The 18,330-nt window shown below is 44.5% G+C and overlaps 1 long non-coding RNA gene across 1 annotated transcript; it reads right to left on the reverse strand.

Moving 5' to 3' along the window:
* Positions 1-7,108: 7,108 nt before the first annotated feature.
* LOC148136680 (uncharacterized) lies at positions 7,109-17,877 on the reverse strand. Its single transcript, XR_015754494.1, has 4 exons — positions 17,851-17,877; positions 17,105-17,211; positions 11,056-11,142; positions 7,109-7,213 (listed from the first exon to the last, which is right to left on the reverse strand). It is a non-coding gene; the product is annotated as an uncharacterized LOC148136680 (long non-coding RNA).
* Between the last annotated feature and the right edge of the window lie 453 nt (positions 17,878-18,330).

An 18,330-nucleotide genomic window follows, 5' to 3' on the forward strand; every position in this document is an offset into this window, starting at 1 on the left:
CAATCGAGACTAGCTGTGCAACAGAATTACTGACTGAGCTGGCCAGGTCCTAAAGGACATGTCTGCTCAACTGAGTCTGCAGCAGGTGGTGAGGGAACCAACAAGAGTGTAAAACATCCTTGATCTCATTGTTATGAATTGAGCAGCTGCAGATACATCTGGCCATGACAGTATCAGTACGTGCGACCATCACACATTCCTTTTGGAGACAAAGTCTTGCCTTAAAGTTGAGAAAAACCTCCATTGTGTTGAGTGACACTATCACCGTTCTAATGGGGACAGACTTTGAACAGATGTAGGATCTCAAACTGGGTATCTCTGAGGCACTGTGGGACATCAACAGCAGCAGAACTGTACTCCAGCACAATCTGTAATCTCATGGGTTTGTAAATCCCGGTCTCACCCACCACAATGGACAGGAAAGGAGGGCATGCCATGAGCAGCACCAGGCAGACTTAAAAATGAAGTGCCAACCTGGTGAAGCTATCAAACAGAACTACTTGCATATCAAACAGCATCAGTAGCAAGCAACAGAGCTAAGTGATCCCACATCCAATGGATCAGATCGGAACTCTGCAGTTCTGCCACACCCAGTTGTGAACGGTGATGGACAATTAAACAACTCACTGGAGGAAACATCACAGATATCCGCACCTTTACTGATGGAGGGGTCTCACATATCCATGCACCAGATAAGATGACAGCATTTGCAGCAATCTGCAGCGGAAGTGCAAAGTGGGATGATCCATCTCAGCATTCTCTAGTGGTTTCTAACATCATAGATGTGAGTTTTAAGCCAGATCGATTCAGTTTGAATAACATCAAGAAATGGTTAAGTAGTGCAAAGGCTACGGGCCCTGCCAACATTCTGGCAATAATACTGATGGCTTGTGCTCCAGAACTCGCCACCCACCAAGCCAAGTACCGCTCCAGCACCGGCATCTACTGACAATGTGGAACATTGCCCAGGGATGTTCAACACAAAAGCACAGGGCAATCCAACCCAGCCAATTTCCCTCTATCAGTCCACACTCGATCAGCTGTAAAGTGATGGAAGATGTCATTAACAGGGCTATCAAACAGCAGCTGCTCAGCAACAGCCAGCTGAGCGACACTCATTGTAGGCACCACCAGGGCCACTCAGCTCCCGATTGTGTTACCGCCCTGATTCACAACCTTACAACCAGCTGAATCCCAGAGGCGAGGTGAGGGTGACTGCCCAGTCCCACTACAAGATCACTAACTCTAGCTGATTCCACCCTTGTCTCAGCTCATATACACTCATCCATCTTGTGTTATCTCCAGACTTCATACTCCTGGCCAGTTTCCCACATTCAACCTCACTGTAATCTCAAGAAAAACCCTAAATCTCTGCTGCCCAAGTGCTCCCTCGTACCAAATCGTGTTGATCCACCAAAAGGCTCCTATTCATAATCAACAACATAGAGCCACAGCGATGTACAGCATGGAAACAGATTCTTCAATCCAACCTATCCATGCCGACCAGATACCCCAACCCAATCTAGTCTCACCTGCCAGCATCAGCCCCACATCCCTCAGTTTAAAACTCTCACCCTTGATTTAATTCCTGGTTGTGATCATCCCTAGCTCGCTGCATCTCACACCCTTTGAGACCTCGACAACTCATTCTGTTCAAGAGTCTTAATGACCTGCTAATTCATTACTTCACTTGCGTGGCTGCTTTTACAGTTGCCAAAGCAACAAGGTCTAAAATTCGCAGCTAAAACCTCACAGGTCTGCTTTCCCCTTTTAAGACATTCCTCAAAACTTGCTTATTTGGCAATGGCTTTGGTCAGTTAACCTAATATCATCCTTCTCTGGCCTTATGTCTAAAGTTCCCAATAATATTTTTGTGAAATTATAAGCAGGATAATGAAACTACAAACTGTTCTTGATTTGGACATTATCTTCAAATCATCACTGTTGCTGTAATGAATACTCTGTAATGTCTCTTACCCAACCACATTGTGGGAGCACCTTCACTACACAAACTGCAGCTGCACAAGAAAGTCCCCAGGCAACAGGGCTTTGGCATTAATCACTGGTTCTGTGGAAGAAGAAACACAGTTGATGTTTCAGGGAGTGCAAAACGGATTACAGGGAATGTAAATGGTGCAGAATTTGATAGTTAGAAATGGAAGGAAAATACACTTGCTTATTGGAAAAAAGAATTCTTGACTGTCAAAGATTTTCCAGAAAAAAATTAATAAGCAGCATTTGGTCTGGGGCTGGGCAGCAGTGAAAAATTAACTTACAAAAATGTCTGTAAAAGTAATAGTAAAATATACTAAACAGACCAATAATACACCCATTGTTCTAGATTAAGGAAGCTAGATATTGGCAAAGTGGTCATGAGGAAGCCCAGAGATGAAGCAGAACAGTGTAAGCTGTTATGATCCCACAGTCATAGAGATGTATAGCACCGACACAGACCCTTCGGTCTAACTCATCCATGGAAACCAGGTATCCAAACCTAATCTATTCCCATTTGCCAGCACTTGGCCCATATCCCTGTAAATGCTTCCTAATCATATCATGTGTCTATTTAGATGCATTTAACATGTTTTAATTGTACTAGCCTCCACTAATTCCTCTGGCAGCTCTTTCCACCCACTGCATGAAAGAGTTGTTCTTTAGGCCCCTTTGAAACTTTATCCGTTCACCCTAAAGCAATGCCCTCTACATCTGGACACCACCACTCCAGGGAAAACACCTTGTTCATTTACTCTATTCATGCCCCTCATGATTGTATAAACCTCCATAACATCACCACTCAGCCTATGGCACTCCCTTGAAAACAGCCCCGCCTTTTATACCTCACCCTACAGCTCAAATCCTCCAACCCGAACAACATCTATGTAAGTCTTTTTTGAAACCTTTCAAGTTTCACAGCACCCTTCTGATAGGAGGCAGGCCAGAACTGCACACAATATTCCAAAAGTGGCCTAACGAATATCCTGTACAGCAACATGAACTCCCACATCCTATACTCAATGCTCTAACCAATAATGGAAAATATACTGAACACCTTCTTCATCATCCTATCTACCTACAACTTGACTTGCAAGGACTATGAATCTGCAATCCAAGGTCTCTTTGTTCCGCAAACATCTCCAGGGCCTTGCCATTCAGTGTATAAGTCCTGCCCTGATTTGCTTTTTCAAAACGCAGCACCTCATATTCATCTAAATTAAACACCATCTGATCAATATCTCATTGTAATCTGAGGTAACCTTCTTCATTATCCACAATACCTCCAATTTTGTATGACCTGCAAACTCATTTACGATACCAAATCATTTAAATGAATGACGAAACAAATCCAGAAATAAACATCCATTTCTCTGAGTTTGAATGTGCTCTGTGTAAATCCTGCCAATCTGTACCAGAGAAAGACTGCACCTTGCCCCCGACAAAGCTGCACCTTGCCCCCTACAAAGCTGGCGGCTCCGCACGTGTCCATTGAATTCTTGCCCCAAATAAAGATGGCGGCGCGCACTCATGCCTGCAGCCACACTGAGGCAATTCCCCGTTTACTGAAAACACGAGACTGGGACGTTCAAATTTGTGTTTTCCGCTGTGCACATTTTGTTTGTAAAACCTCTCCGCTCATACAGAATCTCTCTCACCTCCTGCGGTTCCACAGACAGCCTTGATGATTTTTGCGGGTACCTATTCTCTGCCTGGTTACTCGTTTGTCCTTAGTGTATTTGTACAATCACTGTGGATTCTCCTTAAACCTATTTCCGAAAGCTATCTCACGTCCCCTTTTCACCCTCATGGTTTACCTCCTACTGCCCCTACACTCCTCTAGGGATTCACACAAACACAGCTCTCTGTACCTGCCATATCCCTCCTTCATTTTCTTGACCAGGTCCACAATTTCTTTCGTCAGGCAGCATTCTTTACACATACCAGCCTTGGCCTGAACAGAAACATACTGTCTATGTACTCTCATCGTCGCAGGCCTATGGAGGCAATGGCAGATGAGGATACAGAAGCAATCATTCTCAGTAAAGAGGTAATGTTGGGAAAGATAACAGCCGAAAGGTAGATGGGTCTCCTGGCCCTGATGGAATGCATCCCAGGGAATAAAAGAGATGGAGGGAAGGGGGTGCTGGGGGTGTGTGTGTGAGAATAACAAATAGATCTTGTGATAATTCACTAAAATTTGTTGGATTCTGGGATGGTTTTGACAGAATGGAAGCTCAAATGTGGTGCCACTATTTTACAAAATATTAGCTTAACTTCTGTTGTGGAGAAAATGCTTGAACCTCAAGGCAGTAGTGGTGAGATATCTGGGTAGAAACTGTCTCATTGAGCAGACAAAGCATGGATTCATGAAAGACATGTCACGTTTAATGCATTTACTGGAATTATTTGAGGACACGACGAGTGCGTTGGACAAGGGGGACTCGGTGGATGTGGTGTACCTGGATTTCCAGAAGGTATTCGATAAGTTGCCACACAAAAGGCTGCTGTATAAGGTAAAGATGCACAGCATTGTGGGTAATGTATTATCATTGATACTGGATTGGTTAACCAACAAAAAGTAAAGAACGGGGATAAATGTGAGTTTGGATTTGTGTTGGCACTACAACTGTTTACAACTTACACCAATGTTTTGGAGTTGAGGACCAAGTGTACGGTGTCAGAGTTCACATTTGATACGAAGATGAGGTAAAGCAATGTCTGCAGAGGCCACTGTAAGTCTGCACAGGGATACAGATCAGTTACGCGAGTGGGTAAGGATCTGGCAGATGGAGTTCAATGTTGGGAAATGTGAGGCCATCCATTTTGGTCGGACTAACAGCAAACTGGATGATGAAATGGTGAAAATGTGCACCATGCTGCTGTACAGAGTGAGTTAGGTGTCTTTGTGCATGAATCACAGGAAGTTGGTTTGCAGGTGCAGCAGGTAATTAAGGCAGTGAAGGGAATATTGTCCTTCCTTGCTAGAGGGATGGTAATGCTGCAGCTGTACAGAGTGCTGGGGAGGCCACACCTGGAGTACTGTGTACAGGTTTGGTCTCCTTACTTCAGGAAAGATGTATTGGCATTGGAGGGAGTACAGAGGAGGTTCACTAGTTTGAGTCAGGAGTTGAGAGGATTGGTGTATGTGGAGAAATTGAGAAAACTGGTTCTATAGTCATTGTAATTTAGAAGAATGGGAAGTTGGAGAGGAAAAAACAAAATTATGAAGGGAATAGATAAGACAGAAGCAGGGAGGTTATTTCCACTGGGGCGGGTCAATCTACAGAGCATTACCTCAAAAGAAGGGGGTGCAGATTTAGGACTGAGTTCAGGAGACGCTTCTTCAGCTAAAGGGTTGTGAATCTGTGGAATTCCCTGCCGAGTGCAGCATTTGACGTTATCAACTTGAATGCCTTGAAGGCAAAAGGTAGATTTGTGAACAGGAAAAGAATTCAGGGTTATGGTGAGAGAGCAGGAAAGTGGAGCTGAGGCCATGAAAATCTCAGCCCTGATCTTATTGAATGGTAGAGCAGGCTTGAGGGGCCAGAAGAAGGTTCTTGCCTTGTGCCATCAAAATTGGCCTTTGTCCAATTCAGAACCTTAACTTTTAGATCTGGTATATTATTTTCTGTAACTATTTTAAAACTTGTAGAATTATCAGAGACTCCCAACAGTGTGGAAGAAGGTCATTCAGCCCATAACATTGATACTGACCAGGAGAGCCTCCTAACCTCCCCCGAAAACATTGCATTTCCCAGGGCCAACCAACCTACACATCCCTGAATATTATGGGCAATTCAGACTGGATAATCCACCCAGCCGGCACATCCCTGGACACTATTAGCAATTCAGCCTGGATAATCCACCCAACCTGCACATCCCTGAACACTGAGGGCAATTCAACCTGGACAATCCACCCAACCTGCACATCTTTGGACTGTGGGAGGAAACCAGAGCACCCGGACGAAATTCATGCAGAAAATCCAAATAAGGTGATAATCCTTTCTTATTTCCCAGTTCCACCTAAATAACTTCACTGGGCGTACTCGCAGGAATATCTTCCCTCAGCAAAAACATAATGCTATCCCGAATCAAAAATGCCACTCTCCCTCCTCTCTTGTCCCCCTTTCTATTCTTCCTATAGCATCTATACCCTGGAACAGAAAGCTGCCAGGCCTATCCTTCCCTGAGTGATGCCTCTGTAATTGCTATAATATCCCAGTGCCATGTTCAAAACCATACCCTGAGCTCCTCTGCCTTCCCTGTCAGGCCTCTTCTATTGAAGCAAATACAGTGCAAATGCTCAGTCCGACTTCATTCTGTGCCTTGCCCTTGCCTGCCTTGACTATTTGATTTCTGAACTGTACCAGCATCAGACATATCTCTTTCCTCACTCCCTTCTTGGGTTTACACCCACTCCCTCACTCGTTTAATGCCTCCCGAGTATCACCAGCAAGTCTCCCTGCCGAGACATTAGACACCTTCCAATTCAGGTACAATCCATCCTTCTTATGCAGGTCAACTCTACTCCAGAGGAGATCACAACGATCCAAAAACGTGAATCCTTTTCCCCTGCACCAGCTCCTTAGCCACTCATTGAGCACCTCCTCCTCCTCCGTAATGTGGACATTTTTCAAGATGTCACCATTTATTTCCCCACATTCTATATCTCCCATGTACTTCTTCACAGTAAACACTGATGCAAAATACTTGTTTCCCTATCTCGGCCATCGCCTGCAGCTCCACACAATGGCTGCCTTGCTGATCTTTGAGGGTCTCTATTTTCTCCCTAGTTAGCCTTTTGTTCCTCATATATTTACAAAAGCCCTTCGGATTATCCTTAACCCTGTTCGCCAAAGCTGTCTCACGTCTCTTTTTTGCCTCTTGATTTCCCTCTTAATTATACTCCTACTGCCTTTATACTCAAATTCTTTTTGGATTGGAATAAATGCAAAATATAACATCCTGACAAAACAAACGAGGGTCGGACTTACACTCAATAAAAGTACGGCCTTGAGTAGTGATATGGGAACAAAGAGACCAAGGGGTTCACATCTTTGAAGTTTGTGTTACATGTAGACAGGGTGGTTAAGAAGGTGCTTAGCACACTTACCTTCATTGTTCAGACCTTTGAGTACAGAAGTTGGGACGTTATGTTGAGGATGTACAGGACATTGGAGAGGCCTCTTCTGGAATACTCTGTCCAGTTCTGGTTGCGCTGTTATAGGAAGGATATTATTTAATTGGAGCAGGTTCTGAAGAGATTTACCAGCATGTTGCCATGAATGGAGGGATTGTGTTCTAAGGACAGGCTGGGAAATTTTTTCACTAGCATGCACGAGGTTGAGGGGTGACCTTAGAGGTTTACGAAATCAGAAAGAATGTAGATAAGGTGAATAGCCAGGGGAGAGGGGGATTCAAAACTCGAGTGCATTCATTTTGGGAAGAAATTAGGAAGATTTGAGAAAAGACAATAGGGTTTTTATAAAAAAAATGTATATGTGTGAAATGAACTTCCAGAGGAAGTGTAAGCTGTGAGTACAAGTACAATATTTAAAAGACATTCAGATTAGTACATAAATAGGAAATATTTGGATGGATGTGGACGAAGCGGAGGCAGGTACAATTAGTTCAGTTTGGAATTATGGTTGGCATGGACTGGTTGCACCACAGGGCCTGTTTCCTTGCTGTATATCATTATGACTCTCACCCTTACTAACTCTAAATTCCTCCATCCTCAACTCTCCCGATCACTGTCACTTCATCCAGCCTCACAACTCTTCCTTATTTATATAATTCCTCACCAGCCACAGAACGCTCCCTATCTCATGTCCTCCAGTTTCTCAAATCTCTGCGATATGTGCCTTTCTTTAGTTCCAACCTTGAGGATACCTTCATTCACTCCGATTGGTTGGAAGACAAACTATTACGGGCTGGTCCTCCAGTACTGCCCTCTGCCTCCTATTGGCCTGCGCTGACATCAATCATCGGGGCCCATCGTGAGGTGAGTGGTGGAATCCTCCCTCTCTCTGCCCTGGGATGAGCTTCATCATTCACAGTGAATGGGGCAGTATCACAGAGCACAGGGTCTGGGGCTATTCAGCCCATTTGGGATGTACTCTCTCCCTCTGGAGATGCTGCAAGTCTGTCCCAATTCCCTTCCCATTTGACCAAAGCCCCCCAAATCTTCCCTTAAAAAGTAAAATTCCAAATCTGTTTATGAATAACTGCTGAGTCTGTGTCCAGCTGCATTCAGACTGTTCCAGATGCTCAGAACTTACTGAATAAAATAATGTTCACATATTCACATATTATTGGATTGGATAGGCATATGGAGGATAGTGGGCTAGTGTAGGTTAGGTGGGCTTGGATCGGCGCAACATCGAGGGCCGAAAGGGCCTGTACTGCGCTGTATTGTTCTATGTTCTATTTGCCAATTACCTGAAAACAGTTACTAAAATTGTGACATTGTTAACAATTCCCCTCTCTCTGCAAATTAAATATCCTAGAACCAAATCTGCACCTGGTCAAAATCACTGCTTAACCTTCTCAGCTCCAAGGTCACTTATCTGTGCTTCTGATAGCTCTCCACAAAAGAGGAACACATCTTATTTTCATTAATTAGTGTCATAGAGATGTACAGCACAGAAACAGACCTTTGGTCTAATTTGTCCATGCCACCTAGGAATCCTCAACAAATGGAGCCCCATTTGCCAGCTATTGGTCCATATCATTCGAAACTCTTCCAATTCATGTACCCAATCGGATGCCTTTCAAATGTTGTAATTGTAGCAGCCTCCACTTCTTCATCTGGCAGCTCATTCCACACATACACCACACACAGCTTGAAAACTTTACCCCTTAGATCCGTTTTTAATCTTTGCCCGCTCAACTTAAGCCCATGTGATCTTATTTTGATCCCACCTAACTGGGGGAAAAGACCCTGGCTGTTCACCTTATCCGTGCCCTTCATGATTATATAAATCTCCATGAAGTCACCTCTCAGTCTTTGACTCTCCAGGGAAATTAACCCTGGCCTATTCAGCCTCTCCCTGTAGCCCAAATCCTCCAACCCTAGCAAAGTCTTTGCAAACCTTGTCTGAACTCTTTCAAGATTCACAACATCCTTTCCAGAACAGGGAATTTCGAACTTAAAACATAATTCCTGAAATGGCTTAATCAATGTCCTGTCCAACCACAATTTGACGTCCCACCTTCTGTACTCAATGCATTGACCAATAAATATAAGCATACCAAACCCCACCTTCACTAGTCTGCCTACCTGCGACTCTCCTTTCAAGGAACAATGAACCTGCACTCCATGGTCTCTATGTTCAGCAACATTCCCAAGGACTTTACCATTAAGTGTACAAGTCCTGCCCTGATTTGCCTTTCCAAAATCCAACAGCTTACATTTGTCTAAATTGAACCCAGTCTGCCATTCCTCGCCCCAATGGCCCATCTAGTCAAATCCTGTTGTATTCTGAACTAACCTTCTTCATTGTACACGACACCTCCAATTTTGGTGTCTTCTATAAACCCACTGACCATATCTCATATATTCACATCCAAGTCATTTATTTAAGGGCCCAATATCCATCCTTGCAGCACATTGCTGCTCACAGGCCTCCAGTCCACAAAGCAACCCTCCACCACCACCCTCTGCCTCCTCCCTTCAAGCCAGTTTGTATTCCAATGGCTAGTTCTCCCAACATTTCATGTTATCTATCCTTGCTAACCAGTCTGCTTTGTGGAACATCGTTCAGTGTCCATATAGACAACGTCCATAGTCTGCCTTCATCAATCATCTTTGTCACAACTTCAAAAAAAAAACTCAATCAAGTTAGAGAGAGAGAATTTCCGACACAGAAAGCCATGTTAGCTATTCTTAATCAATCCTCGTCTTTCCAAATACATGTAAATCCTGTCCCTCAGAATCCCTTCCAACAACTTACCTACCACTGACGTTAGGTTTATTGTTCTCTTGTTCCCTGGCCTTTCCTTACCACCTTTTTAAAATAATGGCACCCATCTTCCAGCATCTTACCTGTCACAAACAATGACATAAATACCTCAGGGAGGGGCACTGCCATCACCTTCCTAGCTTTCCACAAATTTCTGGGATACACCTGATCAGGTCACAGGGATTTCTCCACCTTGCTACTGTTTAAGACATCTAGTACTTCCCACTCTGTAATCTAGACACTTTTCAAGTGATCACTATTTATTTCTCCAAACTTTCTAGAATAGAATAGCATAGTATTTCTCCCACCTCCTGTTGTTCCATAGATGGCCTTGTTGATCTTTAAGAATTCCTATTCTCCATCTGGTTATTCTTGTATACTTAATGTATTTGTAGAATCTCTTTGGATTCTCCTTAAACTATTTCCTAGAGATATTTCAAGTCCCCTTTTTGCTCTCCTGATTACCCTCGAGTAAATTCCTGTAAAAACGTGATCCTGTACTCCCAATTCCTCCGCCTCTGCCATATCTGCTCCCAGGAGAAGCAATTCCACTCGAGGACATCCCAGAAAGGTTTCCTCTTTCAAGGACCGGATTTCCCTCCCACTTGATCAACAATGCTCTCCAACGCATATCCTCCCCTTCCTGTACCTCCGCCTTCCCCCCACCCCTCCAACCACAATAAGAATATAATCCCCCGGTCCTCACCTGCCACCCACTAATCGCCATTAACCTCTGCTATGTCCGCTACCTACAGTCAGACCCCACCACCAGGGATATATCTCCCTCCCCAGCCCTTTCTATCTTCCGCAGAGATCATGGGATCTTTGGTGCTGATGTGCTGCCCCACGGATACCTCAGTCACTCACCCTGCCAAATGGCCTAGTGAGATTATCACTAGATGGATAATCCAGACACCCAGAAAACGTTCTGTGGCCAGGGGTTTGGATCCCGTCACGGCAGACAATGGAATGTGAATTCAATAAAAATTTGGAATTAAGAATCTATTAAAGATCATGAGTCCATTGCTGATTATTACGAAAACAAATCTCATCAGATTCGCTAATATCCTTCAGGGAAGGAATATGCCATCCTTACCTGGTCTGGCCTACATGTGACTCCAGACCCACAGCAATGTGGTTGACTCTTTACTGCCCTTTGAGCCCAGCCAGTGACATCCTCATCCTGTGAATGAATAACAAAGAAGGTCAAGTCTTGTACACAACCATACTATTCTTACAGAGAAGTCATCTCTTTGTAAATTTGCTTCTCAACTCCCTGCTGACTAATGGGGAGTGGGGGGGGGGGGGGGGTCAATAGTACCATCCCAATAAGGAGATCATCCCTTTCTTATTTCTCAGTTCCCCCTGTATAACCTGCCTGGATGTACTCCCAGGAATACCCTCTTGAAGCCCAGCTGTTATGTTATCCCTAATCAAAAATACCACTCTGTTGCCCCCTTTCTATCTTTGCTATAGCATCTATACACTGGAACATTAAGCTGCTAGTCCTATCCATCATTAAGTCATGCCTCTGTAATTGCTATAATATCCCAGTGCCATGTTCAAAACTATGCCCTGAGCTCATCTGCCTGACCTATTGGGCAGGTGAAATAAATGCAGTGTAACTGCTCTGTCCTACCTCGTTCTCTGCCATGCCTTTGCCTGCCTTGACTGTTTGACGTCTGAACTGTCCCAGCCTCAGACTTAGCTCTTTCCTCACTTTCTCTTTCGGTTTACCCACATTCCTTCACTGTTTAATGCCTCCTGAATAGCACTAGCAACTCTTCCTTTCCAGTGCAGGTACAATCCATCCTTCTGATGGAGGTCAATTCTACCCCACAAGAGATTCCAATGATCCAACAATGTGAACTCTTCTATTCCTATGTCATTGACACCAATAAACAACAGCCTCCCATCAAAATGGTTATTCTCCCCTTTAAGAATATTCTGCTCCCTCTCTGAGACATTCTTATCCAAAAATTACATATTCGAATAATAAACCTTACACTCATCAGGTCATCATAAAAGGATTACATGACACATTGATGGTTTGGGGAGACCTTTTGAGAGAATGCGATGATTCAAAGGAGAATTTTTAAGCAGCAAATGGGATTGATCTAGAACGCAATACTCACACACACAATGCGAATGTACTGAGTAATTCAATCAGAGTTTGGTAGAACATTTACTGAGATTACCATCTGAATGTCCACCTATAATATCCTGTAATACAAGTTGATAAAATCTGTCACTCTCAGTTCAAGTTAGAAACTCACACCATCCCCTCCTTGTGGCCCAGGATGACTGTACATATTACCCTTGAGGACAACAGCAGTCAACTCAGGGGGAAATCTGTGGGTTTCTAGGAGATTCCAACTGGAGATCTCATGTGACTGAACACAGCAGTTCTTTGACACATTGGAGAAAATGATCCAAGCGTCAATGAGATATGGGGAACAAGAATTACTTTCTTTTATTTCATTCCGTGCTGCCGCTCTGCCTCATCAATAAGACATGGGTGTGAAAGGCTAATGCCTAACGATGGGCAAGTTGTCTCCATCATGACCAATGGGTATGAGGATCCTCGCAATCACTCCAAAGCGTATCCCTAAAAAGATAGCAACTCTGCCTGCTTCCCACTGCCCAGTGCTCTCAGTAAATGTTTGGAAGAATGGGAAGGGGGGGATATCTCCTAGAAAAGGCATAACTGTAAAGGTCTAAAAGGATTATGAAAAGAGAGAGATGCACAGGAGAAGGGGGCAACAAGTTGCCAGATGGGGTGTAACTTGGGAAAATGGGAAGTTGCTCATTTTGGAGGAGATAATAAAAGAACAAAGTACTATTTAAATGGTGGAAACTGTAGAAAGCTGCACCACAAAGGGACCAGGGTTAATTGTTCAGGAAACACAGAAAGCTACCACACAGTTACAACAGGGAATCAGGAAGGGGAATGGAATGTCTTGTTTCAAAGGTTTTTAGTATTAGAGTTTGGAATATATACCTGAGAGTAACGTGTGGGAGTGCTGGTGTGACCACCATATCTGCAGTAATGAGAGGAGTTTTGGTCCCTTGAGATGAGGAAATGTGTCACTTTATTGGAGGCATTTCAGGGAAGATTCAATGAGATGATCCATGGTTTGGAGGGATTATCTTTTAAATAAAGGCTGAAAAGGTTGGGACACTACTCACTGGATTTTGGAGTAAGAGAGGTAATCTCATTGAGACAGATGGGATTTTTAAGGGGTTTGACAGGATAAATACTGAGAGGATGTGTCTGAGGGTAAATACTGAGAGGGGAGTCTGAAACCAGATTCTGAGTCACGGAATCAAGGGGTCTGTTTTGGATTCATCAAGATAAGGCGACACAGACACGGGTAAGGGGTTTCAGCAGCAATGGAGCTGGGGTGAGGTGGAGAAAAGCAACGTTGAAGAGATTGGAATTCCTGGTGTTGTGATTGTGTGGATGTCTGATCAGAAGGTCACCTTGGGGTCAGATGTAACAGCAATATTGTGACGAGTGTTGTTCTGCCTCAGAGAGTTCCCAGTGGGAGGGAGGGGCTCAGCAGAAAGGTAAAGGTAAGGCAATGGGTTTAACCGTGACAATGTTTCATTGGAGGAAATTGCAGCTAATCGAGTAGCGGGAATGTGATAAGCAGTTTGATAACTGAGTAACAGTGGAGTCATGGAGAGGGATGATGGGGAGGGAGAGCTGGGCATCGTCAGTGAACATGTGAAACCTAACAGTGTTTTTGGATGATATCACCTCCTGGCACTATGTACGTGAGATAGAGGAGAGACCAAGGATAGATCGTTGAGGGACACCAAATGTAAGTAATACAGAAAGGAAAGGGAGAGTGGAGATGGAACAGGATTTTCCAACAACGGTGAGGTCAAATATTAGTTTTTCACAGAATGGGAGAGAAGGGCACAACAAAAGAAAGACCAATAGACAGAACAAGGAACAATATCTATGAATTGGCGAGGGGGGTGATGAGGCGGCAGCGGAGGACAGAGAGTTGGAAAGTGAGTTTAGCGAGATTCGGGTAAAGGGTCAAGGTGAGCTCTGATCAGGCTTGACAAGAGACTGGAGAAAGATGTAGGTTTGGGACGAAAACCAGGAACACCACGTGAGGCAGTTTGGCTCAGTGGGCTCGCGGGAGGGTGAGAAGCAGCAGATCGGATTATCTCAGTCTTAGTGTCAGAGGAACTCCATGTGCTCTCCTCTCGTTGTTAGAGGAGAGGATGGAGGAGACAAGATGATGGACAGTGTTTTACAAAGAAACAAAACCAGGGTTAGTAATATTTAAAATGACTGATGTATTCAGCTTTTATCCAGAATATTAAAACAAATGACTGAAGTCCTGGTTCGAATCCCGTCTTGGCAGATGGTGGAATCTGAATTCAAGAAAAAAAAAGTGTTCGGAATCTCCTGATCTCCATGGAACCATTGTCAATGGCGAAAAAAATCCTGCCAACCTGACAGCGGCTCAGCCAGCTACTCACTGTACTAATCACTGCAAAGTCTCAACATAGGAATGAAACTGGATGGACCAGTTGGCACCTAACAAGGCACCAGAAATTACAACCACAGAATCAGCCCTCTCAATGGTGCAACGTCCTCCTCACTAACATATGGTTTTTGGTGCCAAAATGTGGAGAGCTGTCTCACAGACTAGTCAAGGAACAGCCTGACATAGTCATACTCATGGAATCATCCCTTACAGACAATGACCGGACACCACCATCACCATCCCTAGATATCGAGAGTGTGGTGCTGGAAAAGCACAACAGGTCAGGCAGCATCCGAGGAGCAGGAGAATTGGCGTTTCGAGCCTAAGCCCTTCATCACCCTGACCTGCTGTGCTTTTCCAGCACCAGACTCTTGACTCTGATCTCCAGCATCTGCAGTCTTCACTTTCTCCTGAAATCTCTGGATATGTCCTGTCCCACCAGCAGGACAGACCAGGCAGAGGTGGTGGCACAGTGGTGTACAGACTGGGAGGATTTGCCCTGGGAGTACACAGCATTGGCTCCGGAGACCAGGAAGTCTCATGGCTCCTGCCGATTACCACGTACCGTCCTCCCTTGGCTCATGGATCAGTTCTCCTTCATGTTGAACAACATTTGGAGGAAGCACTCAGGCAATAAAATGGTTTCAAACGTACTCTGGGTACAGGATTTCAATGTCCATAATCAAGACGAGCTCTGCAACAGAATTACTGACTGAGCTGGTCAGGTCCTAAAGGATATAGCTGCTCAACTGAGTCTGCAGCGGGTGGTGAGGGAACCAACAAGAGTGTAAAACATCCTTGATCTCATTGTTATGAATTGAGCAGCTGCAGATACATCTGGCCATGACAGTATCAGTACGAGTGACCATCACACATTCCTTTTGGAGACAAAGTCTTGCCTTAAAGTTGAGAAAAACCTCCATTGTGTTGAATGACACTATCACCGTTCTAAATGGGACAGACTTCGAAGAGATGTAGGATCTCAAACTGGGTATCTATGAGGGACTGTGGGACATCAACAGCAGCAGAACTGTACTCCAGCACAATCTGTAATCTCATGGGTTTGTAAATCCTGCTCTCACCCATCACAATGGACAGTAAAGGAGGGCATACCATGTGCAGCACCAGGCAGACTTAAAACTGAATTTCCAACCTGGTGAAGCTATCAAACAGAACTACCTGCATATCAAACAGCATCAGCAGCAAGCAACAGAGCTAAGTGATCCTACATCCAATGGAACATTTCGGAACTCTGCAGTTCTGCCACACCCAGTTGTGAACAGTGATGGACAATTAAACAACTCACTGGAGGAAGCATCACATATATCCCCACCCTTACTGATGGAGGGGCCTCACACATCCATGCACCAGATAAGATGACAGCATTTGCAGCAATCTGCAGCCAGAAGAGTAAAGTGGGATGATCCATCTCAGCCTTCTCCAGTGGTTTCTAACATCACAGATGAGAATTTTAAGCCAGTTCGATTAAGTTTGAATAACATCAAGAAATGGTTAAGTAGTGCAAAGGCTACGGGCCCTGCCAATATTCTGGCAATAATACTGATGGTTTGTGCTCCAGAACTTGCCACCCACCAAGCCACGTACCGCTCCAGCACTGGCATCTACCGACAATGTGGAACATTGCCCAGGGATGTTCAACACAAAAGCACAGGGCAATCCAACCCAGCCAATTTCCCTCTATCAGTCCACACTCGATCAGTAGTAAAGTGATGGAAGATGTCATCAACAGGGCTACCAAGCAGCAGCTGCTCAGCAACAGCCAGCTGAGTGACACTCATTTTAGGCTCCACCAGGGCCACTCAGCTCCCGATTGTGTTACCGCCCTGATTCACAATCTGGCAACCAGCTGTATCCCAGAGGTGAGGTGAGTGTGATAACTCAGGCCCACTCAGGCCCACTATTTCTAGCTGATTCCACCCTTGTCTCAGCTCATATACTTTCATCCACCTTGTGTTATCTCCAGACTTCATTTTCCAAACACACTCAGGCCCAGCTTCCCACATTCAACCTCCCTGTCATCTCAAGAAAGTCTAAATCTCTGCTTGTTGATTCATCGAAAGGCTCCTAATTATAATCAACAGCATACAGCCATAGAGATGTACAGCAAGGAAACAGAGCCTTCGGTCCAACCCGTCCATGCCGACCAGATACCCCAACCCAATCTAGTCTCACCTGCCAGCACTTGGCCAATATCCTCAATTTAGAATTCTCACACTTGATTTAATTCCTGGCTGTGATCATCCCTCGCACCCTGCACCACACACATTTTGACACCTCGACAACCCATTTTCTTCAAGACTCCCAACCATTTGTTAATTCATTACTTCACCTGTGTGGATGTTTCTACAGTTGCTGAAGCAGCATAGTCTGAAATTCACAGCCAAAACCTCACAGGTCTGCTTTCCACCTTTAAGACATCCCTCAAAACCTGTTTTTTGGCAATGTTTTTGGTGACCTGACCTAATATCTCCATCTCTGGTCTTATGACTAAAGTTCTCAATAGTACTTTTGTGAAATTATAAGCATGATAATAAAAATACAAACTATTGCTGATTTAGAAATTATTTTCAAATCATCACTGTTGCTGAATGACTAATCTATAATGCCACTTACCCAACCACATTGTAGGAACACCTTCAGCACACAAACTGCAGCTGTACAAGAAAGTCAAACATTACCCTCTCCACAAGCAACAGGGCTTTGGCATTAATCACTGCTATCTGTGGAAGGAGAAACACAGTTGATGTTTCAGGGAATGCAAAATGGGTTACAGGGAATGAAAATGGTGCAGAATTTGATAGTCAGAAATGGAAGGAAAATACACTTGCTTGTTCGAAAAAAGAATTATTGACTGTCAAAAATATTCAAGATAAAAGTAATCTGATAATAGAGCAGCACATGGTCAGGGGCTGGGCCGCAGTGAAAAAACTCATTTACAAAGGGTCTATAAAAGTCATAATACAGTAGTAAACAGACCAAAAATACACCCATGGTTCGAGACTGAGGAAGCTAGATATTGACAAAGTGGTGATGAGGGAGCCCAGAGGTGAATCAGAGCAGTATGGGCTGCTATGATCCCAATGACTCTATACCAGAGAAAGGCTGCACATGCGCCTGGCTGCACCTTGCCCCCTACAAAGATGGCGGCTCCGCACGTGTACAGTGAATCGTTGCCCCAAATAAAGATGGCGGCGCTCACTCAGGCCTGCAGCTGCGCTGAGGCAATTCCCCGTTTACTGCAAAAAAGGAATTGGGACGTTCAAATTTGTGTTTTCCGACGTGCACAATTTGTTTGTAGAGCCTCTCCGCTCGTAGCAACACAGTTTTTCTCCGGTTCCCCTGTTTATTTCTTTCCTTACCGTATCCTTTCTCTCCATAACTTCCCGAACATTCATTACAGCGACTCTGCGCCGCGTGCGAGGGTGATCACATGGTTTAGTTTAGCTCCGCCCTTCATTCACTTTGATTGGTTGGAGGACCAACATCCCGCTCGGTCATCCAGTCCCACCCACCGTCCTTTCATTGGTCCGGTGCTGACATCAATCACCCGGGGGTCGCCTTGTTGACTCGAGCATGCGCAGTGTGTCCTGCTTTAGCTGATATGTTGGGTAATGTGATGGGAAAGTTTACTGAGGGTAAGAATTCCCTTTGTCTGAGCTCTGCAGTAGATTTCCTTTATTCATGGAGGGAATGGCCTTCCTACTCATGACTGTATAGCTGTGATTGATCAATCAGTGCCATCTGAAATCAGTACATAAACTGCCCATTTTCACAACATCTGAGATCTTTAGCACATTGTATCACGTTCTTCTTTGGAAACAAAAAAAAACCATGAAACA

The sequence above is a fragment of the Chiloscyllium plagiosum genome, unplaced genomic scaffold, assembly GCF_037043375.1.
Source record: "Chiloscyllium plagiosum isolate Xiang-an unplaced genomic scaffold, Cpla_swu_hap1 HiC_scaffold_45, whole genome shotgun sequence".
Taxonomy (NCBI): Eukaryota; Metazoa; Chordata; class Chondrichthyes; order Orectolobiformes; family Hemiscylliidae; genus Chiloscyllium; species Chiloscyllium plagiosum.